The 26,580-nt window shown below is 37.0% G+C and overlaps 1 protein-coding gene and 1 non-coding gene across 2 annotated transcripts in view; both read left to right on the top strand.

Annotated features, from left to right (window-relative positions):
- The window catches only part of LOC126921207 (prolyl 4-hydroxylase subunit alpha-1), a 369,220-nt gene that overhangs the window by 90 nt on the left and 342,550 nt on the right, over window positions 1-26,580 (top strand). The gene's annotated exons all lie outside the window — the stretch shown is intronic.
- Window positions 633-724, top strand: Trnay-gua (transfer RNA tyrosine (anticodon GUA)). The gene is given in 2 exon segments: window positions 633-669; window positions 689-724. It is a non-coding gene; the product is annotated as a tRNA-Tyr (tRNA).

Below are 26,580 nucleotides of genomic sequence, written 5' to 3' on the forward strand. Positions count from 1 at the left end.
ATTTAATTTATATTAATCGTCTACACATTTCATATAGCTTCTCGTGATCGTAAAACTATTTCGTTCTCTCGATTTTCTGTCAGAAATTACTTCATAATCTAGAAATCGCGACACATTCTTTTGTCAGCCATTTACTTTTTAATTGTCATCTAACTTTATTGACACATGTAGCACTCGTGAACCTTGAGAGAGAACGAAGTGTATAAACGTCTCATTTTCTTTGTAACTTCCCTGACATCATCGATATTTATCTTTTCTTTTGATAACTTTGTTTATCTATAATCTAGATTTACTTATACACAATCACTTCCTTCTTTAAAGACTTACAAAGTTGAAAAACATTTAGCGTGGTATTTGTTTTTATAATCATATATTCCATATTATAATAATTATGTTCCATAGAATTATGTGTATTGTATTTAATATTCTCTTTCTTTTTTTTTGGCTTGTTACGATTAATTCCAAAGTACGGGAAGTTCTTTTATTTTTTTTTAAATATTCATATATCGGTAAAAATGTAGCAATTAGTATGATACGTGTATATTGTGTACATTCATATATGTATTATGATCAAGTAACCTTGAATGCTCTATAGCGAGTTGTTTATGTTAAAACACATCATTTTTGTAAATCCTTCGATAGCTCAGTTGGTAGAGCGGTGGACTGTAGTTGGTTGGTTCTCGGAGATATCCATAGGTCGCTGGTTCGAATCCGGCTCGAAGGAGAAATTTTTTTAATTCTTAAAATCGCGATTCTCATTTTCATCCGTATTTTTGTTATTTTTATATTATAAAAAGTAACATAAAATTTATTTAACCATATAATATGAAGAGACAGAAAAATAATCAATTCATATTTCTGCGGTATTAAATAATTTTAATAATTTTCTATTTTTCGAATACGCTGTTAGAATTTGTTAATTGATGCAGTGTAACTATTATAATTGGTTTATTTTGTGTGCCAAATACTTGCTGCCCTCTGCAAGCGCAGTTGCATATCACAGATTATGTCTTTGGCGGTAATGCAGTTTATAGTTTTCCAGTACGGTAATGTGGCGCATTAGTTACACGTGTATTTTATTTTCAAATTATACAATAAAAATCTTCAATCTTTCCATATAATATACAATATCTCATAGAAAATGCATATTGGATATTCAACGAACTTCTGGGACTTTCAAGACTTATCGAAAATTTAAAGACTTAGAACTTGTATAAATTCAATATTCAACATTGATTGAGGCTTTCAAAGGATTTAACTGTTGAATAATATTCGAGCCGATCGATCTTTTACACTATCGAGAAGCTACGAATTATTTCGAAATTAAGATTAAACGACCATCAATTGCTATGAAAGCCGAATTAAAGTTTTTGAGATCTGAGACTATTGATTCAGCGAAGGCTCTTTTTATAAAAAAATGGGGGATAGGAGAAGACCATTAAAATGAAATAAGTTAATATAAATATGAAATAAAATTTATTTCGTAATGAGTTATATTTAATGTTTTTTAAATATGCATTCTTAAAATACAGTTTTTCAAATATTTTTTATAAGACAATTTACTCTTTCTACTCGTAAAATAAAATGTATTTTTCTTAAAGTAGTATGGGTTCTGAGACGACGAAGCTAGAGGCTTTTGATAATCTCCGTCCCTTAATCCGCGACTGCTATTAAACATATAGTGTATAATAAATATATTATATTAATATACACGTATATCTACTAATAATCTATTATTATCTACTGATAAGTGTTAATAAAAAAAATGTGTATGTCATTCAAGCGTGTTGCGAAGGTAAAAAGGGATTAATCTGTGTAACCGATCGAGCGGATCACTCGCGAGATGCAACGCTGATACACCACGGGGGCGCGCGCGTTCACGTTAATTTATCGCCAGTCCGCTCTAATCGTCCTTCGTAATTTATTACTACTCTGTTCATATTTATTGGAGGGATGGCAGGCCTGGTGTATTGTGCGCACGAAATTGCTTATATTGTTGCCTGCTCGTGGGATCGCGATAAATTATTCGTTGGCTAAGGTGTGATACCTGACGCGCGCCCGATAGATCGCAATTGTGGCTGAACATGATTTGATATGGTACTTTATGTCCCGGAGCTTTGCGCGCCCTCTCGTACATCAATCGCGAGAATTCTCCTCTGCATTAGGGGATTGTTGGAGCGATATGATGCTAACTTTGAATTTACATTTAAATTTTAAAAACGATTGAATTCTTTTTCAATTGGAAAGTCAGGTTATCTTGGAATTAGGAGAATGATTCAGTTTTCTTATATTATCTAATATATAATTATGTTACGTCCGGTGACTCTCTACACAAACCAGGCCCCACATCGCGGGCAAGATGGCAGTCAGATGTCTACACACTCTTACTGCGTACCCTCAATAGTCATAAGGACCCACGATAAATCTTGGCATTTTCATAATTAAGGTCCTTCAGACTAAAATATCTTTTATTTCAAGTGTTCCTTAAATTTATTGTCTACTACGGGACGATAGAGGAAATTTGGTTTGTAGCGGCACTCGACAGTAAACTTTCCAACGGTTTCTGTCGCGTGGCTCGCTACACAAAGACCCTGTCCTCTGGACGAGATGATTGCCAGATGTTGGCACATCCTCACGAAATATTTTCAGCTAGCCCAAGGATCTTACGATTTTTATAGCTAAGATTCTCCAAAGGAACAAATAGTCTTTGTCCTTCACATACCACGGAAAATACGGGAAGTCTGTTTTTCGCACGTACGATGCTTTCCGCTAACAACTTTCTCTCAAGGGCGGTCAGCACCCTTCTTCAACCACCAAACAGAAATTAACCAAGTAACAGCAACACCCACTTCCCTCATTTTCCGAACCAAGGCACTCCTCGACGAATCCGATGATCTGGTATCTTGGGACACACCCCAGGAGAGTTTTCCTCTGCAGCATCATCGTGACGGAGAGGCAGTCAATGATGGGCTAGAGCCCCGCGACGCATCGTGAGCGATCATCGTCCGAACCGACGCCGCGCGTCCACCGGAGTCGAACTATTAACCGCGAATCATGAACCGATAGTTGTAACCACGAGTTGTACGCCAAGTGTACACACTGAATAAACATCTCTGTTGTTAAACATATTCTAGTGTTCCTTCAGGTTCACTGAAGGAACCTCAGGTTTATACACCTCAGGTTTTTCTCACGTTCCGTATCTCCCACTAGCAACTTTTTCTCGTGGGCGGCTAGGACCCTTCCTTGTCCACCAATCTTCTTCTTATCCAATCAGAAGCAATGACTATTGCCCTCACTTTCCTAGCCAAAATTGTCATCAACAAATCCGATGGTCCCGTGCGCTAGACACACCCATCACTAGCTTTCCTCCGCCACGGCATCGTCATCGAACTTTACTGATTTTCCATCTTTAAAACAGTCAACATCTTTTGACTGGTTTTACATCCTTAGATCAGTCAACATCTCTCTACTAGTGGCCAATTCGCTAAATCGCTGAACCCATTTCTCGGTTCTATCTTACTTGCGATTTATACTTCTCGCGATACCGTAACTCACTACTTGCAAGTTACTCCTACTGCGATTAACATCGTGGTCTTGCTAATAACTATTCGAGTCGAACACTTCTAATCTTATTGTAAACGACATTACAATTCGACATCGTAACTTAACCCGCGAGTGTCTCCGAATATTTGTATACTCTGCGAGAATAGTTGTTGGAATAAAATGTATGTTATAACCTGTTAAACTCAGTCTTATACTGATTCAACCATCTCTATTATCCTAATCGAAATAGAGGGTTGATCAGTTGTGGCGTCGATAATCTAATTGTAACGGGAATTTACGACTCCTGTTGACGCGCCTCCTTCGCGATCGCGTCTTTCCGCGAACGGTCGAACAAATTATCTAATATATTTATGTATAATTCCTGTCTAGTTTTAATTGTAAGACAGTTTTAACATAACATATAAATAAAATTATATGTATTGCACGTACAAATGACTTTGTGAGACCGTACGTTTTAAAATGTTTACGCTTGGTGAAACTGATCTCGAGCTGTGACTCGAGAATGTCTCGCGTGAGACGATCACAGATATCATATTACATGAAATCAATACCCACATTTGATACTGCTTCAATATGAAGTAGCGTTTACGTTGTTTAATTTTAAACGTTAAAACGATGTTAAACCGCATATTTGTAGCGGCACATGAATCAACGAAAGATTCGAATCGGGAGAGACTCATATTGTTGTACGTTGGAGTGTCAACGTTGTTTTGGTTCGTTAGATTCAAAGGTAAACGAACTCCGGACAAAATATTATCGCTGTTATTTGTAATCGTCAACCGGAGCATTATAGCGAGTCATACAGTCGAACAGTGAGTGTAGAGTTGAACAGTAGCATGGAGCGTGCGACGATTACGACCGTTATGCACTATCTCTGTATTAGTACTTAAAGTGATTTTAATATTCATTGACTATTACAATTTTATCACTCGTCTCTTTAATAAACCGACACGTATAAATATCCACCTCATATCGAAGTATTAGAGCTCAGTATATTTAACCAGATATACACTGTGATAGGTGCATTCGTGTTTTCTGTATGCGGCGAGGCAAGTCTCACCGCATGTACTTGAGGATTCGATACTCGGTTATTCATTATAAATATTTATACAAAATTCCATTAATTGCAAATAAATATTTCTTCATTCAATTTTAATATACTTATAGGTGATATATGTAGATGTGATACCTACTAGTGATCTTTTATGGCTCTAAACACTAATAAATGAGTCGTTTCGACTTCTTTCTGAACCAAAAATAACATAATGCATATAATATAAAGAAACACATGTGAAATACATTTACACTAATAACGATAAACCTTGCCTCACATTAGTTTGCTATAGCGAATCATCAGATTGTTCCGCAACTGGCCAACCGATTCATCCGGTCAAATATTTGCTTCCGGAATTTCGATGTTAGCCAATCTGCCAACTATCAATGGCGTAGCTTTTCGTCGTTCGTATAACGTTAATCGTGTGGCCTGGTTATGCGTAATTTCACGGTGAAACGATTGTCTGTCGGCACGTTGCGCGATTTCTATTTGTAATTGGAGAAAGCGAACGAATTCTTAATGCGTAAAAATGTCTGTATCATTAACACTTTTACAACGGGTGTCATGTATGCGTGATTTTGTTTGGCACTGATTAAACAGCGTGCAAGTAAAAAATTCTGGCAAATAAAACAGATGTTTAGTGAGCGGATTTGCTAATTTTCACTATGCTGGTGATCGCTCGATTCTAAATTCAGTCGCTTAACACGTTGACTGTAACAGTGGCCATCGGTGACCCACGTTTCTAAATTTTTTAGAATGACTAAAATAAGATCAATTTCTTAACAAATTATCGGTAACGTGAACAATTTGGACAACGTTATCAGAGAAAATGTGCCCAGATACAACATAGTAATATCTTGCAAAAATTAAACGTTATTATTCAACGTATTGCGGTTCTCAGGGCAGTCAACGTGTTAATCCGACAACGTCATTGAGGAAAAATTCTAAAATATAAGTAACCAGATATTCTGGTACAGACTATTATTCGCGATAAAGTATTAAATGTGCGTGAAACTTGGCGAAAATGTAATTATTGGCAACGTTCTGATCATTTCGAAGAATGAATTCGATGTAACACGCGACGTGTTTTCTTTTGAATTATTAATTATTCGCGCGTTAAACGTGATTCACGCGGATAGAACGATTCATGAGAATCGGCGCCATCGAGGGAGGACGATTTTGATAAATGGTCGGTCGCGATTCAAGCAAGATAAAACGTTGCCATTGGCAGATAGCACGTATGAGTCGCAATCGTATCGTTCGAACGCGCGTGGTTGTGCCCGATGGAGGGTGAAACTTTTCCTTTTTTCGCTGGTTTTCAGGGTGCAGATGGAAGCGGCTGATTGTCCAGGATATAGTGTGTGAATTTCATGTAGATCGCATCATGTAGATTTCAGGAATTTCTCCTCGCGAATGAAAGTGACAAATTTATTCTAAAGCTACAACTATATTTTTATTATTACGAATATTACGAGTTTAAAGATCTAAAAGAAGTAAAAAGCTGGCTGGATTTAATGGTCTTGACGAATAGAAAAATTGTACATGAGTATATAAAATATGAATTGTTTCAATAAAGATTTAACTGATAATTGGCATTTGTTAAATTCTTTGATATTCTAACCGAGAATAGAACTTGGAAATTTTCCTACAAGAAAGAAAAAATATACTAAATATATTGATAATTTGCAGAAAGTTACCATTTCTATTCGAAACTCGAAGAATTTGAAGAGAAGTATGAATCGAATATGAATCTAATACAATTTACGCAATTCAAATAATTTCGAATGTTGCTGGTTCGGTAAATGCCACGTAACATTAATATTAGCGATTTTTATTTTCGTGGTAATATAGAAAATAACCGAACGTTGAAATTCCGAAAACAATCGTCATCGTTTAGTTAGCTATGAACGTACGATAAAATTCTCTTCTTGAACGTGGTCCAGCGATCACAGGCATCGACTCAAGTTTCAACCAGCAAATCGCTCTCGTTGAAAGAACGGCCGGTAGTATTCAGAGAGCAAACGTGGAGGACAATTCTCGGAGGATCGAGGACGTCTCTGGGACTTGAGACAGTCGAGTTGGCGCGCCATCGGGCAGTAGCATTGAAACGATACTGTTAAAAGCGTTTCATTAGCCGGGCATGCTCGACGGGGTCATTGTTCGACGGATGACCAGTAGCGGAAGACGCGAAAGGAGAAACTACTACGAGGATCAATATTGGCCGGGACCGGTATTTGTTTGGGACGAAGCGGATTGCACGCGGCCGACACCGAAGTTGGTTCGATTCGAGATGGAACTCTTTCATTAAATCGAAAAACGTCCACCGTTTTACCGTGAAAGATCTCGAACCAGATCCTGGGACGGTGGATGCTACGCTTTCTTGGGGAACAGGTGCACTCAGAGAGTCGATTTTCTTGTCTGCTTCCTTTTCTTTCTTTTTCTTTTTCTTTTTTTTTTCGTTGCATAATCGGAACTTGTTTCAGAAATAGATCAGTGTTGCCACAATAGGAAGGGTTGTTCGGTAACGAATATTCTTTTTAAATGCTTCGAGTAAGCAAAGCTTTGCTATTAAATCAATTAGGTTATAGAAATGATATTATATGAAAATGAATATAATAAGATTTGGGAAGGGTTGTTTGGCAAAGAATATTTTTTTTAGACGCTTCTTGCTACACAAGCTTCGCTTTTAGATCTATTAAGGTTGATATTACTTATGACTTATGACTTATGACTATTCTAAGATTAAATAACTTGGTGTGAATATTTTTGGAGTAGATTCCTATAAACGTGTGCATTTCTTCTAAGATTCTTTTAAATTGATGTTTATAGAATGACAATATAGAATGACGATAATTAGTTTTCGCTTGATATTTCAATAGGAAATGACAAGTATATAATAGACATCGATATTAAATCATCCGTTGCTTACGAACGAAACAACGACACGAAAATCGAGTTTATTATTCCATTGCAACGTTAAGCGAATGCAAAGTTATTTAAATCGAAACGGAATTGATCTAGAGTTGTTACGGTTGCCGTCTAAATTGTTTTTCGTTGTAATCGAAGGAAGAATCCGATGCACGCTCTTTCTCGTCGTAAAAATACGACGATAAATATTTAACAGCAGCGATTTTCCATATATTAATAATTCGGGTGGACATTGTGCCAACAGATTCCGAAATATTCATGAAAATTTATAGCTGTAACGCGACATAATGGCAGAAAAATGCCAATGAATAATAAAAATTAATGGCGACTGTAAACTAACCCTGGTAGACCCGGGACTTTCTAAAAACGCGACGTTGCACGAGTTATGAACGAGCTAGATCTCCTCTTGGACCTCGTGGAATCGATGGAAAAGAGCAGAAAGAAAAATGACTATGAAAGTGTAAGAAATTCTTGATGGCGGATCGATAAATTTTAAGGAATATCGTTTATTTCGGGCATGAAATTGAATTTTTCTGACAAAATTCATGTTTAGTTCCTTTAATGTACATATCTTTCCTGCTCTTACATTTTGCTGGAAAATTTCATCTTCTTAGAATATAAGAATATAATATTTAACTTATGATATTAGATGTAGTGTTTTCTTAGTGATTTTTATTCACGATAAAAGAATCACAAAAATACTCTATTATCCCTTAATCGTCGAATCGTGGATAACCGTAGCAGTTTAGATCGGATTTAATTTCGTTTAATTTTTGAAATACTAATATTAATTCGTGTATCCTATACTTTACGTAATACTGTAATATACAATACTTTACTACGTAGGAATTCAAACGAGATATTCTCAAATTGAAACTAGCTTCGTTCAGACTGTTGTGCATATCAGTCAAAGATCAACATTGCTGAATCTCCATAAACACTGATACTGTGGTACCAGAGAGAAGAAAGAATATGTAATCTCAACCTGGTTCAAGATGAAAAATCAAAACATGAATCATTGTAAACCAATAATTCTCACTTCAAACCCCGTTATTCGTCGCCATAAAGGAAACCCCGAACAGCCCTAATAATCGATAAAAGTGCCAACCATCAAATATCCTCGGCATTTATCGTCGCCAACTAATACGAAAAAACGAGCCACCTGGAAACTCGTTTTACTCCAAGGTCTCTGGTGAAGATAAATCAAACCGGTGGACGGAATCGAACGTGGTAGATTCGTTTGCTGGAAAAAAACTAAAGCCCTGGCGAAACAGCGTAGGGTGGAAGGGAGCAATTGATAGGGATCTTAATTAAAATTAGGAGGTTTTGCCGGAACCGCCGTGTTACGCTTTCGACAATCGTTTCGGCTCGTCGTTCTCGATTTGCATAACAGTAAAGATCCCCGGGATTTCCCCCTTATGCACGGGGACACGTAACACGTGATCGTTACTTAGGCAATTTCATTAACCGCGAACCTACTTCCGGCGTGCTCTCTCGACGAACGATACAGCGCAGGGAATTGCGTCACGATCACGTAACAGAGCGTACATCTTCTTTCCAGACTGGTCTCGACGTCGTCGTCTTTTCGTCTTGTTACACTGTTCTGTCTCTGCTAGGATGGATAGTGGATTTTGCTAATTTCGTAGAAGGATCTCGACACTCGTGTAAGTTAATAATCGAGAGACCTAACGAATATAATAACTGTGGGTGTGGAGTATTTTCAAAGGCTACTTAACGCTGTAATTTATAGCAATCCAGGAAACTTACGAGTCGCATTTGTAAGCTTCATGCGACTTGGGTAATCTGGAGTATCGCTGATCTACACGATCGTCGAGAGTCTCTATCGAACGCGTTTTAAATTTCACACAATTTGCGTAATTTCAAGCGTCGTTGGTGTTGGAAATTTTCGAGGATGTCGATCGGACGTGTCCCAAATTTGATGCAGTTTGAGTAATTCCGAGTGTCGCTGGCCTGGAGAATTCTTGAGAATTTCGATTCAACTTGTTTCAAATTTAACGCAATTTAAGTATCTTCGACCGTGGTCAACTTGGAGAATTTCTGAGATTTTTATTCGAGCGCGTATTAAATCTAGTGTAATCTAAATAACATCGAATGTTATTGGTTTGGTAAATTTTCGAAAATTTCCATCGAGCTGCTAAACTTGGGACAGGTTGGCAATTTTCATTCTCCTGCTGCTTTGGGAAGTATCCTTTTGCGAGGTGCTGAGCAGTTCCGCGATATCTTTTGTAAACTCCTGAATATTTATATTTATATTTACATGGTAAAACGACGTTCGTATGAATTATGGGTTAAATATGACACTGCTTGGATCATGTTTCAAGTATCGCTGTAGTCAAGGAAATTTTCCAATAGATATTTCAATTTAAACATAATGTTACGTAAGATTCGAGACAGATGGTCGATGAGGAGATTCTTTCGTTGAATTTAAGATTAGGATTGGCATGGAGAGTCTGGAAAAACTCAAGATTTATCAGACAAGTCAGGACTTTGACGTTTTAAAAGGAACGTCGTGAAAGCTATTTTCGATGCGGTATTACGTGAACGTTGGTATTGCGAGATTTACTTGCAGATTTATTTCGTGATTTATTTCGAGATCATTCAAATGGTATTCTATGCCGTCTAATCGATTCGGCGATCAAAGGCACCAAGTGATTCTGCATATCTGTCATATGTACAAGCATATTGAGTAGGTATATACTTATTCGGCAAATATATCTAGCGAGTGGTTTTTGATGCATCGTGACCGATGTAGTCACCAGGAAGAACCGTATCTTGGCGTGGCATCGCGATTCTCAAGCCAATGAGGCCGTTAGGCAGACTATTTCCTTCGTGTCGGTCGTAACGGTGACACCGGGCTTTATTACGATTTCGAGGGGAATGCGAAATCACTTTAACTCGGTGTTACTATGTTACCAGTGTAGATACTGTTGGAGACGTAAAATTACTTTGACAAAACACTGACAAGTCAGGAATACGTTATTTCTCGTACTGTCACTTATCGCTTGGAACAGCGACTTTCATGCTTTTTCGTCTCATTGCACAGATGAACTAATTAAGATTTCATTGAAATTATCACAGTGCAAAAGTTTGCAAAAGCTTCAGAATAACTTTTTCGCTGTAAATTATCAGGAGTCAAGTATCAGTTTGACGGTAACTTACTCTTCAAATTATTCGAAAACATCGTCAATTGATTCTATCTTCGAGTTTCTCTACGTTGTGGTAGTAATTTCAGGAAGCAAAAGCTGCTCTGTATCTCGAATTTTACCTAGGATTCGACGATATGGATTCTTGCAATGCGGAAAGTCACTGATATAGATGCACGTATCTTGCAAGTCCCAAATCTCTCGTTTCGTTTCGATTGCGTCCAAGATCGTTTTTCTCAATTTCGGAAACGCAGACTATCTACCTTTACGACTCGAAGGTCGCCAATATCTGATTCTGCCGTATCGGAAGTTATTCGATACTTTGTGTGGCCAATCATCGTGCATTTCTTTCCTCTGCTAATTTTTATCGATCTTATTCCACTATTATAATTTCTATTCATCGAATATTTCCGGTATGTCGTAGTTACGCTGTCGATGAAAAATTCTTCTTTAAATCAATTAAAAACCATCTTCGAACAACTGAAATCTTTACTTATCGCTGTTTTCAGCAAACGCTTCTTGGAAAATATCTAGACTGTCTACGACAAGTATTTGTACCTCATTGTAATTCATTAGGTAAACTAATTAATTAGGTAAAGCAAGATTAAATCTCGTGTCGTTTAGTAGTACCTTCGTGTTCTTACAAACGATTATACGCTGTGAAAATGAAATGTAGGACCTGCTGAGAGAACGCTTTACCGAACAATAAGGATATTTACAAATACTTTTCGTGTAGCCATTGCGTGTTCGAAGTAAATTTATTTCATATCCGAATTACGTCACGTTCAGAGTCAAAGAATCAGCCATTACGAAGAGTCGAAGAATATTCGCACGTAGTTTCCACTATGACTTTGAATAGAATGCAAAGTAGTTAGTTGGAGATTCAATGAACGCGTAAACCTTAGAATACCGATAAAGTTGGAACGGTCACGCGACTATCGTTGGCGATCAGGACGGGGCGGTTGGCAGAGAAAAGATGATCTCCGACTCAGCGAGCAATAAAGGTGATGGTGCGTCTGAAATTCACGCGGATTCGAATTGGACGCGTTCCACCGCAGAGACAGATTAAATTCTTTCACCCGGAAGTTCAGCGTTTTTTAATTTCATTCCTGTTCCCACTGAGAAATATTACTTCTCTCGTTTTGCGCTCATCTTTAAAGCTTGGCGCTCTTTTTTTCCAAAGTATTTAATACTCTTATTACGACTACGAAATTTTTTTAATCTCACCTTATGAATCCAACGTCTTTAACTTTATTCCTGAACGTTGCACTTCTGTTAGTACGAGATTTATTCGATTCCATGTTTAAAGAATCGAAGTGAGGAAGAGTCTCGATCGTAATTTTTCGAGTCTGCCGGCAATATTTAAAGATCCAGTGTAGGTGAAAACGTTAAGTAAGAAGGGAAGTGCTGTCCGGACAGCTGTATTCAGAGCGGGCCGTTGGAAATAAAGATTCTTCGTCTGTTTCTCAATCTTTTACCGCGACCCTGTACGTGATCCGTTTACCATCGTGAAATCGGTAAAAAGTAATAGCAGTTTTACGAGTAGCGCATTCTGGATTCGTCGCGTTCCTGCTTTAGATCGATACCATGGATTCTTTTCGCTATACTCGTGCAAATTTTCCTGAACGAAAATGAAATTCGTCTCTTTCCAAAAGTTGATCTTTGTAACTAATATGCTGATTTTTACGTGTTCATAGGAAATTTACAGAATACACGTAATATGCAAAACTATGTAAATTATCCAAAGTGTAGTACTCGTAATATTTGGTTAGTAAAAGAACTTCCTTTCTAAGTCATACTCTTTTTAGTCGCGCTTGTAAAGAAACGCTAGAGTTCGCCTTACTTTTATTCTCGTTATTTTGTTGCATACTACATATGTAAAATTGTATCTGTAATTATGTAACTTTTCTATAATAACTGAATCTTCGATTCTCTTAGATCGATTATTCGGTTTCGTTGCAAGTAATTACACGTTTCTCTAATAATTAGCCGAAATTACCGAAAACTAGGATAAGATACGGGTGGCACGCACGAGATGCATCGAGCTAGATTCTAAGAACAAATGGGACAATTCCCTGGTAGGTCATAGGTTGCCGTATCTATAGATGCGTCCCGCTTCCTGTTTCATGTTCGTCTTGGGACATACGGTTGCGTGCCTGCGTTAAACATAGTAATAAGGTACTTAACCTGATGTAATCCGTGGATAAGTTCTTCTAAGAATCTGTTTAATTACCTAGTTAACCCCTGTTACGTCACAGTTTAATTAACATCGACCTGGTGGTTAGTACATCGCGTAGGAAAATTGCTCTTAAGAAATTAATTGGAAAATCGATTCGTTACAAAGTGTAAGGGGAGAATTGTAATATTGTGAATAAATCAACGTCGTGCAACGTTCTCATATAATTTTAATAACTTCACCTTCTTTTAATCGTTCTTTGTCGAAGACGTCGATAATTCCGTTGATTTCCACCAGTATCGAGTTTGTACGAAACAAGGACGATTAATTTCTTTTATTAGGAGTATACTGTACTGTAAAAGGAGACCAGCCTATCAAGAGGAGACTGAAATACGGGCGTGAGCGAGACAATACGCGTGACAAGGCACGCAGACCATTCAACGACCAGAACTAATAACACAACTCGCGAGTCTGCTGGACACGGGAACCTCCCCGATGGGGAATTTCCTTGTGCAAGCAGCCAGAAGCTTCCATAATTCACGTCGTCAAGGATCGGGCCTTGCCCGAATCCCTTCGAGCAAATAATATCTTCCTAATTCGTTGCGACGTACCTATTCGTATTTCGGAGAAAATTGGAATGAAATTCAGAGGTAGCTACAGGTTGGGAATGAAAAATAGGAAGGTAGCTATAAAATTGGAACGCTGGAAGTAAAAATACGAAAGAAAGAATGCCAACGATTAAAAGAATCAACGCGATGAATTAAAAAACTCTGGTAACTTACAATTAAATAGTAGTACGCCTGAAAGAAACAAAGTAGGAAGACCGAAAAAAGATTCGAGCGATGAAAAGAGAAGCATAATAATTGATTTTTGAATTTCACGTAAAAATCGAGTACTTATTAGTAATATGTTGCGTGTGTAAGTGAACAGCGAGCTATCGTTTCAGCGAATAAACTTCTAGCATCGAAGTGTCTCTGTGTAAGGTAGGATCTGTTAGACTGTGTCGGTGACGGATTCACTTATAGACTCAAGATGCATTTCTTTGCTTCTCGTTCCTTTCCTCTTCATGTTCTTTGCAACTTTTACTTCAACAGCGCCTGGCAATCCCCATTGCAGTCACTGAACATTTACTATTACACTAGAAATTGGAACTGATGGATGAACCAAGAACTCGCGAGAGTACCTATATACAATTTGAAACCTTCTCTGCTGAAAAGCGTGAAAAACATGGTCATGATCGTAATGTACTTACATTTCATGACGCTCTTAAAAGCTTCGTAACTTAAACCTTTAACCTACTTCGCTGAGAAAACAAAAACTAACAAAATTGAAAAATTGACGCTAATAAAGGATATTTCTTATCTCACTAACAAAATAAGACTATAACGTGATTTACTAATATCTACCAGTATAGCTCCGTTAACTTCTGTTATATTATATTATAATCATATATTAAGCGATACACACACATAGCAGAGAATACATCAGATCGTTTAACAATTTTCACCTCTGTAAAGAATCAAAGATTCAACCTTTCACGCATACTTGTAATTTCCGTGCAATACAATGAATCGTATTAATACACGAAATCGTTTCGCGAACGTGATTCTCCTCATTCTTTGTGTCGAAACTCCAAAAGCGCGAGTTAGACGATGCTTTTGTCCGCCCGGAATGCTAATTATCGTCTTCGCAGCGTGTCTACCTCCCATGGAGTTCGACTAAAGCTGAGGGATATAGCATGGGGTGCAAAACCATCGGAAATTACAAGAGGTAAAGTAGTATACCGTACGGTACATAAGGGTGGATAGGAGAGCGGAGGAATCCGTGCTGACATCGGGCTATATCTGAACGTCGAAGGCTCAATTTCAATTTTCCACCCTTCGAATGCAGACTGCAGCTTGCAGCTTACACAGAGTCCGATCATTGCTTTCCACGTACATCGACGCACGTGTGTATATGCCTGTGTTTGTGTGCGATCGACAGTCAGACGCGTTGGAATCTACTCGGGACAATATTCGAGGAGAAGGTTCTTCCTTAATGGCTAATAAACCAAGCCCCGATAAATCCTCTCTTGCCTATCCGCCTATTCTAATATTCTCCCACTCTCATTGTTTTTCTCCCTTTGGCCTGGCTCGTTCCGCATTTCTAGATTTCAGATTGCCTCTTTTTCCTTCGTTGAATATTCACTTCGTTTGGCCTAGCAGCCAATTTTCTTTTATTCGATTCGGCTCGAATCGTCCTTCCGGCTGTTCCGTTGTTTTTCCTTCGATACCACCATCATCCACTTTAGTCACGCGAACGCTTCTCACCCTGGGAAATGGCGTTCTTGTTAGCTGCTGCTCTTGATGGGTTTCTTCGATCTCGTTTTTCTTTTCGCGCGGCATATGTTGATAATCTGAAATAATTTAGGATTCGGATACTACACGGTCCAATGGTCGAAGCAATAAATATTTATCATATTTCCCATAACGGTGACATAGAATTTTCAAGATGAATTTTAAACGTCGCTACTAATTTTGATAGAGGAGCTGATTTTTGTAAGTTGTATTTTTTACCGCAACTATGATTCTTTTTTCTGCTGGTTTTAATAGTATCGTGAATATTTTTCTCTTTCGTTTTCCGGTTATAAAATATCACTCACATAGCTGTACGTAGTAGTATATTAGTTTAATTGATTTAAGAGAGGCGTTCCAATGATTTAAATGCTTCCCACATTGATTTATGTAATCTATTAGCAGGTTATCACGATGGAACGAACTTAAAAATATATTTCACCTTCGATTGCTTAGCTTCGCGACGTGGATGTATTTCATGCTATAAAACTCTGTTTGCGATGAAACACTGCAGAGAACATCAGTATTTCTTCGTTTCGATCGAGGAAATGATTTATGTTGTGTATCGAATCTTAGCGATACGAATAATCGAATATTTGTAGCGTGGTAGATTAACATGGTTCAAAAAAAAGAGTGTGCTGAAAAAATGTAAAGGAGGATGAACTAAGAAAGAAAAAATAAAAAAAATGGATCGTGTTCATAAAAACCGCCGTAATATTACGTTCTTGGACAGCTTTTTCCCATCGAACCTGCTTCAGTTGTTTTGCAAGCTAATGGCTCAACGAAGCAACACAGTTATAAAAAATATAAAAATAAAAATGGTAGATAGGAATTAAACAAAAAATATTAGGTGACTGAAATATTGCCAGCCGTAGCGATTTTTTTTTCTTTTACTATCGCGAATGATACACATCCAGATATCTCTGTTATCTGTTGACCGAGTCTCTACAATTCATCCTGAGACTTTGATTAATCTTCTGCGAAATGGTCACGCGGGAAAAAAATTATTTTGCTAGCTGAAGATTAAAATTTACGCCCGGTTGTTTATTCGTTGTCACGATACTGGATTGTATGATTAAAAAGTTATTTACGATGCCATGCTTGTTTGCTGTAATTTACCAGTTTTTGTAGGTATCATTAAACGCGATAAGTATTATTTCAAATTAAGAATCACGTCCTAATATTTAACACTAGAATAATCAAGGTCATTAAAATAATGGTTTTTAGAATTTTTACTCTTACAATTTTATAACATATTAAAAATTAGTTTTAATTTTATTGGGATAAAAATATAATCGGCATATCTCTTTGATTATAATTATCCACACAGAATAATATATTTTAATGTACATTGAAGGTTTAACGTCAAAAGATCCCCAAAACCCGTGCAAAATATACGATTTCCATACAAACAGAAATAAATCCGTATAAACGCGAACCTTTCTCAAAATTTCGTCTAAGAAAAATCATCATATTGTTACGGATATTTAGCGGATATTTACGGATCATAAGGACAGTCAGTCTTTATCGATATCCAAAATGTTGAAGTAATTACTTCAAGAAAAACTCTACACCTTCTTTTTTGTATATCCGTGATCTGGAGACCATTTTTTTAGTGAAACAAAAAATTCGAAATAAGGAGAGGTCCATATTATTCTGCTCTTGAATATAAATTTTGTTTTGGGTTACAAGGTCTAGAAACAAAAGAGTTATAAGTAGATTTCTATTTTTTGTAGTCTTCAGCTAGAGCTACAAGGTTAACTTTTTGGTAATGTCCTTTGCTATAAATATATGAACGTGCTCCCTATCATACCCTTTCCTCTGTTGTATTGTAACACTGTAAGAGTGAGGATCTGAATCAGCATATACCTGTATTTATACGTATACTTATACTTATTTCAATATATTTTTCTATTACAAATTTATCCACTGGTTCCTCTATCAGTCAACCTGAACACAAAATATTTATTAAAAACAACCAGGCTGTCAATGGTTTCAGTCTCGCCCGAACGATGGATCCATTTAACATACCTACATACGTATTTAAATACAAATACAATTGCAAATAAAAAGGGACACGATCGACGATAAAAGAAATCGTAACAACGTTATCATTTCTCTCCATTCTCGACATTTTGAGTTCTTTTAACCGAAGCTTGGCGAGGATTTATCAGCTCTAAATAAACCTAAATCTTCCCGAATTTCTTGTAAGAAGAACCAGACCGACCTGAACTTTGCCTGGAAGTTCTTCCAAGCATAGTCTGGACAGGATTTATCAGTTCTAACCGACTATTTCAACCGGCGGCGAAGTTTTCCGCCCGCCTATACGTCCTCCATATTATTCGTGAAGAAATTACGCGGATTTTCTCGAAGAAAGAGACGTCGGGATACATTCGTCACGGTCGGACGTCCGTTTGGCCGAGAAAAGTCGAATGGCCATATTGAATTGCAAAGTTTTCACGGGTTTTCGGACGACTGGCAATTCCGCTGCGGAAGACGGACGACAATTGGTTCGACTCGGTTCATTTTCTTACGCGATCCGGCTGCCAGCCAGCGCCCGGGGAAATTCCACTCGAAAAGAGGGAATAGAAATTTTCTCTATCTATAGGAAAAACAACTTTGTCACGTTCACCGCCGAACTACCATTCGATTTTTATTTCTCCTGTTCGGTCGGAGACGCTCGAGCATTTCTCCACTGCCGGTCACTTGTCGTTAGTGATAGAGTTTAGGTATACAGAAGATTTGTCTCGTTTATTTAAATCGCTTCGCGTCAACGTATTTTACGTAGATTTGATTGGATTTCTCGTTTGCTTTCTCGAGTACGTTTTGTTCATTCCATAAATAATTTCGTCTCCTATTTTGCATTTCAAATTTCTAAGGTAAAAAACAAAGAGTAACTCGTTGAAACTAATATCTGACAATTAGCAGAGTTACAAACGGTATTGATATAGAAATAATGTTTGAACTAATGCAACTGTATGTAGACGATATGTGACATTTGATACGAATTGATTTCTTTCCGCTCATTTTCGTTTTCCGATTATTGTATTCTAAATCTGTTTTACATTAAGTGGAACAGATGGTTCTGCATGATTTTCGCACAGACAATTATACCATTGTTTCGCCTGCTATTTTTAAAAACGTATCGACGAATTGATTCGTATTAATTACTGCTTTAATTAGCAAATGGATATTAATTATCATATGCATACAATTATTATATATACGAAACTTCTATATTCAGCGCAGATCACGTTCCATTTCAAAAAGGATCCCTTTCGTGATTCGAAATTGGTAAATACAAATAGTGTGATCATATATTTTCCATTTAATATAGAATATAATAGATTCGTGTACAGAATATTTAGCTCTATAAGAGCTCTAGACTAGTAGTTTTAGCGTTAATTCTTGTCTTGCGACTTCGAGAGGGAGATTGGTAAATTTATGGATCTCGATACGTGAACACAACAGCGATCCTCCTTCGGTGGACCAGATTTGCTGGCACCAGAATCGAAACTCGTTGAACGAGCATCGTTCTATGGGAAGAATTCCAAATTCCGAATAGAGCGTACGTATGTCTCGCGACAATGCAAGATACAAATGTGTGTGACCGGTGTTTGTCGCGGTTGGCCACCGGTTGCACGGCGAAGACGAGTTTGCTCGTGTGGTTAAGTTGCCGCGTTTCAAGGGATGGGGCTCGATTTGTCGTGGATAGAGATGCGATGCTTGATGAACGCACCTCCTTGATTAATATGGTGGTTTGTCTTTTGAAGTTCGTTTGCACTGTACGGCGAACCAACAGGACGCGAAACTTTTCATTAGGAATGATAAGGGGAAAATGGTGGAAAATAGACTCGGGAAATTCCTTGCGAACGTTTCTGGATTCTTCGAGTTCGATATAAAGGAGTTAAGAGTTCTCTATAATTTCTGAAGATTTTAGAGGGTTTAAAAGTTTTTGAAATTTCAAGAATCTGAAAATTTTGCGCGTAGTCTTGAAGTTTTTAGAATTTAAGTACTTTACTTATCTCTATTTCTAGTTTTTGGTATTAGAGAAGAAAGATCAATAAGCTGTCTGAAATTTCAACGGGGTTCAAGATTTTTGAGACAAACGGAAATTAGGGGAAACATGTCAAGCAATCAAAACTATCTACGAGTTCTTTTGTTACGTCTATTGCTAAAGGAGATCGCTTGGCATTTGTTTTAACGTGCAACATGAGTAAGTTGAGGAAGATCATGCTGCGACGTTCATAGAAATTTTTGTTGCCACTTGATATTTTGTATTATCATAAAGAAAAAAAAAAGAAAATGTTATCAGCAGCGGCTGGTTCTTAGCTGGAAAGAAGATGCTGTGTCAATATAGTGGTCGTAACTTACTTCTTTCAGTAAACGATGCCGATAATCTCCGATCTGCATTAGCATCGAAGGATGAAGCTAGAAGTGCAAATAAAAAATACCACACAATTTTTTTTTTCGCTTGCATCTTCTTCGACCGTTTATGAAAATGGAGTCGCAATGAGATGTTAACGACGAATAAGTTTCTTATATTGCAAATATACAGACAGATTGTGTATGAGAAGAATTGCTGTTTTTATGGGTTAATTAGGGTTATGTAGTTTCTACTAATTTAGTAGTATTCTTTCATAGTGTATCATTTAACAAGTAAAGTTTGTTACTTTGATAGAAACGTATGTATTAAATGTTTTATAAATTTAATAAGAAACCTTAGACATTTTTCCTCCAATTGGCTTGTTCCATTTAAAACTTTAAATTGCTCTTATTTTATTTACTGAAGTACGTGGTTATAGTGGATCCTGTTGAATTTTTAGACTTCTTGGAGACTTCTAGCTTTATGGATTATCCACATTCAATATCACGTGTCCAAACTCATCTGTATCGATCTCACGAGTTTAGGTCCATCTATATATCAAGTTCTACTGAATCAACGTCATCTACATGCAGTTCCCATAGGTCTGAGACGGTAAGCGTCAGGTTGTAGGGATCTCAGCTTGTCTAGATACATACATATATCGCGTCTCATGAATTTCGTATCGTCTGTATTACTAGATATCCATGACATTTAAGCTCACCTGGGTCATTTTCCTGTATTTCTCAAGATTGATATTCGCTCCTTTCACTTAAAAACAGGAAATTCTTCCGATAGAAAATTTGATGATTTCGAAGTAGAATCAGAGTGCTACATATTATTTATGTAGCATAATTTCTCTAGTTTCTTGAATTAATAAATTAACGTAGCATAGATGATGGCTTGAATATCTATAGTCTATAGATTAGATTTCAAGGCTATCGTATTATACAGTACAACTACAATATCGTGTTATAAGAAATATTACAGATTATGATATTCAAGAATATGTCGACTATCTTAGAATAATCTCCTCGAGAGAAGTCTCCCTTATTATCATCAAATGCATGTCTCAAAACCTTATCGACTATTCGTATTCGTCTTTCCTTATCTTCGATAGCAATGCCAATAATTTAACTGGGACATTGATTCATCGGAAGCAATTTGATCAACTACATGTTCTTGAAAATTTCTTGAATTTTACGATTGGTGTTTAATTCTTCAAAATTCCAAACGATTGATGTCAATGAGGTTGATCAGTTTGCTCTGGAATTAAAATATTTATAATATATAATATATGTGTACTATTTGTTTGTGCCTATTATCTATAGAGTACATGTTATCTACAGTTTCGTAGAAATTGAATAAACTGAGAAAGAAAAAATATAACGAAGCGAAAGTTCTTCACGTATTCGTTTAAGGATGTCGCGAAGACGAAGACGAAGACGATTGATTTAGGAAGGGAATACTCGATGCGATAGCGGCGCGTCGTAAAATCAGACCGGAGCGGAGGTTTCTTTATACGTTTCATTCTCCGCCATTCGTTTGCATTTCATTGCAGTTTTATGCAGCAGCGCGCGGATTCCGCTTCCGCTTCGAACGCTTCCCTGTAGGCTCGTGTCGTGTCATCTCCAAGCTAAACCTGAATAGGATTTGCTTAAATTCTATTCACAAAATCATGTAAATTATCCGTACATTTGCATATAATGTATCGATAATGCGTTATATCATACATATAATTAAAGTCAGCTTTCGAGGTCTCGCATTACTTTGTACCGTGTTTCCAGTATATTTCTCTTTCACGATATAAACGATAAAATTTCTTCTGTAATAGAATTCATTAGATAGAAAATGACAATGTAAAAAATTGTGTTCCCTCCTTGTTATCTCTCCCTGTTATAAAATAAACGATAGAAAAGTGTAGATGTGGATGGAAAATGCAAATGGTATAGACTCGTTTAGCATTGCAGTCTTTTTTTCCCATACGATATCGATCCTTCGACAGTGGAATAACAGAAGGTTCGGGTTTCGTAAAACAGTTTCATCTATACTTCAAATATCGTGCGCTTAATAGTCCTGGTTAATTGAAGATTTTGCGGGAAAATTCTGGCGAGCGCGTTGGTTCGCGGCATCGCCGCTTTGTAGAGAGTGTCGATCGCGAAAACAATATTGTCGGTGCCGAAGATTTGCATACACGAAATGCTTGTATGCATATGCAACAGGATCAAAAGCGTTCTTGTTTTCTCGCCTCTCGTTGCTTTTCCCTCCTCTTCGTTTCCAATCCCCTCGTGCTTTTCTTTTTGTCCTTTTCACTCGCGGATTACCCGTGTGCGAACGTTTCTACCTATATTTCTTGATCATGCTATGTACGTGCCTTATTATACGTTCTATTCCTGTTGCCATATTTGCAACCGATTCGCAAGAATTCTAGAGATCAACGGACTTATCGATATTTAACAAGTTGTTTTTACTACGTTGACATTTTTTCCAGTTTCATTAATACAAGATTATCGTATGTTCTGACGGATTTCCACGCTAAAGATCTCACTAGCGAAGGAAATCTGTTTGAAAAGAATGAAACAAGTTAAGACAAAATTTGGTCTGGGAGTTAATACTATGACAATATTTCGAGCCCAGAGGTTATTAAAACTTTGTAACACGATCTACGTATCTACTGTATCTGCATCGTCAAAAAATTTATATCATTTACGGTAGTTATCGGTAACTAAAATTTTGTAATTAAAGATACCAACTTCTATACCATAACTTTTTAAATTTATCTTATAACAGTTACGATATCTACAAATATTCCATTTTAAACTACATTAATTTATCACAAAAAGATCTTCAAACGCTACGATACTACCTACAACCAAACATCCTTCCATTCTCCCTAAATCATCCGATGTACGCAAATCAGAAAGAAACATTCGTATTGAGGAAACTCCTTATTTTCATTAAACATCACGACGTTGTTATAATCACGAGGCAGGTAGCTCGTGTAATACTCAGGCAAGCCACTACAAATCGATTACTACGTACACATAATACGCCTGGAATTACAAAAAGACCGGTGGCCGAGACTCGAAGGAATAAAGGACGGAAAATCGAAACAGCCAGTACGTTTATCGAGAACTGGTAGGTCTAATCGAAGTGGTGCTCGGAGGAAACGTGGTCGGCATACCTGTATCCTTGCGTCGTCGACGAGTCGCTCCGCCTACAGGCATCGTTCGTGCCCGAGAATTCGACTCGATAACCAACCCCCAACCACCCTCACCTCTCTCTCTCTCTCTCTTCTTCCGTAAACCAACAGAGTTCTGTTTTTGTTTATCCAGCATCGATATCGAGGGTTCGGGTGTCGACTTTTGTATTGAAAATCAACTCCCACGGCTGTGCCTCCTAGGCAGACGACGACGACGCCAACCGTTCATCCCCCTCGCGTTTTCCCCTGTTCCCTCTGTATTATCTCCTGTGCTGTATACACGTTTCTCACTTCTTCTCACTCTGTTCCTCGTTCGACATTTCGCCCAGACTCTGTCTACCTCTTTCTACCACTATCCTGCCTTCGATATCCGAACGCAGGTCCCTGTCTCGTGTTCCGACCAGAGAATTTAATACCAGCTTGCAACGAGAACTTAATACACCGACGAGCGTTCACCGCGTAATATATGCAAAAGATGAAGACGCTACGACGTGTACGCATATGCCTGACGGCATTAATTGTTGCAACGATGTTAATGATACTTCGTGGAGGAGGAAGCTGAGTTCGTAGAAGTAAGTTGGAGATTATGGTGCAGAAATGGGATGACGATCGGTTCATGGTGGGTGCAGTATGGCTACTTGGTGTTTCTTCCGCCTTGTTTGTTTTGTAGTTTTATGGCAGGTTTTAGGAAACATGTTTATATATATTTATTATATATATTTTTTCTAATTGAATATATTTTCTAATTGATATATTTTCTAATTGAAATATTGATTCATCGAGTTCTTATTAGATTATGGAATTGAATTTTGACGGAAGTTTTCGAGGGGTATCGCCAAAGGCGCGTCATCAAAATTGTATTTTCGTTATGAATAACTAAATAAAATTCGGATCATCGATATTGGTTACCGGTGACCAAATAAAATCCCGGCTATTTATATCGGTTACTGGTAAGCAAAATTAAATTTCCGTTATCGATAATAGCTGCTGGTAGCCAGAAGAAATTTTAATCATTCGTAGTGGTTATTCGTAATTCGAACGATTACAAATTTTAATATTCTTCAATTGTTTCATCTTTTGAGAAATTTCTCTCAGAATTATTGATAACTGGCTTCAATTGAAATAAAAATTCATTTTTACTCGATGATTCTTTTCCAAGAAATGTTATTTCGGATCTTTTGATTTTTGGTTATAATTGCAGATGATATTGTTCGATAAGAATGTTCATTGCTGTTTTATCATAGTATCAGGTGGCTTAGAGTGGGATGATTTTTCTGAATCATTGGTAGATTCCTTTAGAAGAATGTCTTCTGAAAGATCATCAAAGTTACACTCAGGAATCTCCATTTTAACAATTCAAAACTTCTTATTCAAGATATGAACGCGTAACTCGTACTTGAAATTTAAAATGTTGGAAATATTGGCAATACAACAGGAAGAAAATGGGACAAAATCTGATAATAATAAGTTTAACAACATTTGCAAGGGTGGGTTATTGGGTTTTTTCTATGAACGTCAACTACTTTGTGGGTAACAAATTAGTTATTCGTAATTCATTTTGTTATTCAAGATTAATATAATGGTTTCTTTAATGATAAAATGAACGTGTTATATGCTAGTATAAATTAATTTGTTAGCACGTGCAGATTTGAATTCAGACATGAAAAGTATTTTAAATGCGATTTTTCGCAATTAAACGTTATTCTTTTAGCTAAAGCGATTTTAGTTGCACATCAAAAACTGTTTCCACACTGAAAACATATTTTCACAATTTTTCTACTGTCGGCGTATATCTGCGAGTAAACATTTCAACATAGAATCCATCTCCGACAAGGCTTGTGCAAATTAAAATTAAAATTGAAATTAAATTGTACCTCAAACGCGACTGTGACCAGGTGGACGTTACAAGGGATTAAAAAAGTGAATTTAAAACATTTCAATCTACGGTTCCGCTGTGTGTAATTAGAAAACGCAAAGAACAGCTTATGTTGCGACGTCCGCATTTTTCTGAACGATTGCCTTTTTCGTTCTCTTCTATCGAAAGTTTGTCCAAACGTCTATCTAAAATGTATAAATGTATTTATACCACCTGATCTTTTAACTTTACGAAAACTATTTCTTCCGTGGAAGCTAGGTATAATGCAATTGTTTATGCATTTTTGCTTCTAGGAAGATCAATTGTGTGTTGTGTTATAGGAAACCTACGAAGCTTCGTTTTTCTTACTGGTAAAAACGTTTAAATTGTTACATACAATTCTTCTCACGCTAAGAAATGAAAGATGCACATATTTGTAATGTTTTACGAGAATAAAAGGGAAAGGAAAATATGAGAAAGATTAAAAAAATTACGTCTCTAAAAATACTCCTCTTGATGATAATTTATCCTTTCGAAGCAAGGGATTTTTTGTCTCGTGGAAACAACGGGCATACCTAAAATGATCGAATCAGAGAAAAACACCTATAAAATCCAGCAGAATGAACCTAGACTTTAATTAGAAAAAGATTAAAAAAGAAATATAACAAAAACGCATCGCGCATTGACCGTTACCACCCTCTGTGACGTTGTAATATCCTCGAGCATCATTCCCGACTCTATGTTGAATATTTCTTTCCTTTCTTTTCTTTTTTTCTTTTTTTTTCGTTTCTCTCCTCTTTTTCTATTCTCAAATGTATACACGACCTCAGAGACGTATCCATTTGCAAATTGGAGATACCCTATATATAAATCCACATTCATTGTATATATACGCGTTTCGACAACTAGCGTTGAAATACAAAGTTTCCCGCTGATGGAGTTCGGAAACATTGTTGCGGAAACGGGCAAAGCCTCTAACTTGTTTCTGCTATTTACTGCGAGTCGAGCCGGTGTTCACTTGCTATGGCAATTTCGATAATTTACGATAGTTAATTCCTGTTAGTTTTATTAAAATCAATCTTAGTTACATCGAACGGTTACCTTTTTCCAAACGTAGCGTTAAAAGTAACAAACTGTGAAACAAACAAGAATCGATTCATTCGTGTGATATTTCTTCTGCAATTTTCAATTTCATTTGAGTTTATAAGCTTGAAGATCGGTAGAGACAAAGTATCTCAGTGATATTCGTATCGATATTTTCTCAATCGGTCGTTGTACCTTTTATATCGTCATTATATTTAGAATGGCTACAAAAAGTATTATATTTCCACATACCTTTATTTATCGAGTTCTGCGAGCTTCATTTCCATAGTATCAAATTTCTGTAATCGTACGAAAGTGCTACTTAATGACACGAAATGTAATATAGTTGTATCTAATTAATTAATTAATATATAAATGCCGTAATAATAAAATAAATTCCACGGTGTGCAGATACTTTTTGTAGCTATCGCGTATGCACAGTCTTTTTGTGCAATTTCGTAATTGCCTTATACCAATGAGTGGTAATAATTAGGATTACTATGTAGTTATAATTAGCATAGAAATATATTTCATCGTAGTGTAGTAGGAATGATAATAATAATTAGAATTGTATGGTATATAATTAGTTTATAAATATATTTCGTAGCCATTGTAAGGATGAATGGACAGGAAAGTTTTCCTTCGCACTCGCGGCGCGTATTTGCCGTGAGCATAGTCGCGTTTCTGAAAATTAGCTAGCGTAAATCGGGCTCGCTCACCTCTCCTCATCCCTCTGTCACTTTGTGTTCACGATGTGCAGTTCGTTTCCGTGTCTAGCATGAAACATTAGGTTGGCAAGTTCGCTCGACGGCTGGCTTTTTATTTTGCAAACTCGTTACCACCAAATTACCGGCGTGT

Source organism: Bombus affinis, chromosome 10 (genome assembly GCF_024516045.1).
Source record: "Bombus affinis isolate iyBomAffi1 chromosome 10, iyBomAffi1.2, whole genome shotgun sequence".
NCBI lineage: Eukaryota > Metazoa > Arthropoda > Insecta > Hymenoptera > Apidae > Bombus > Bombus affinis.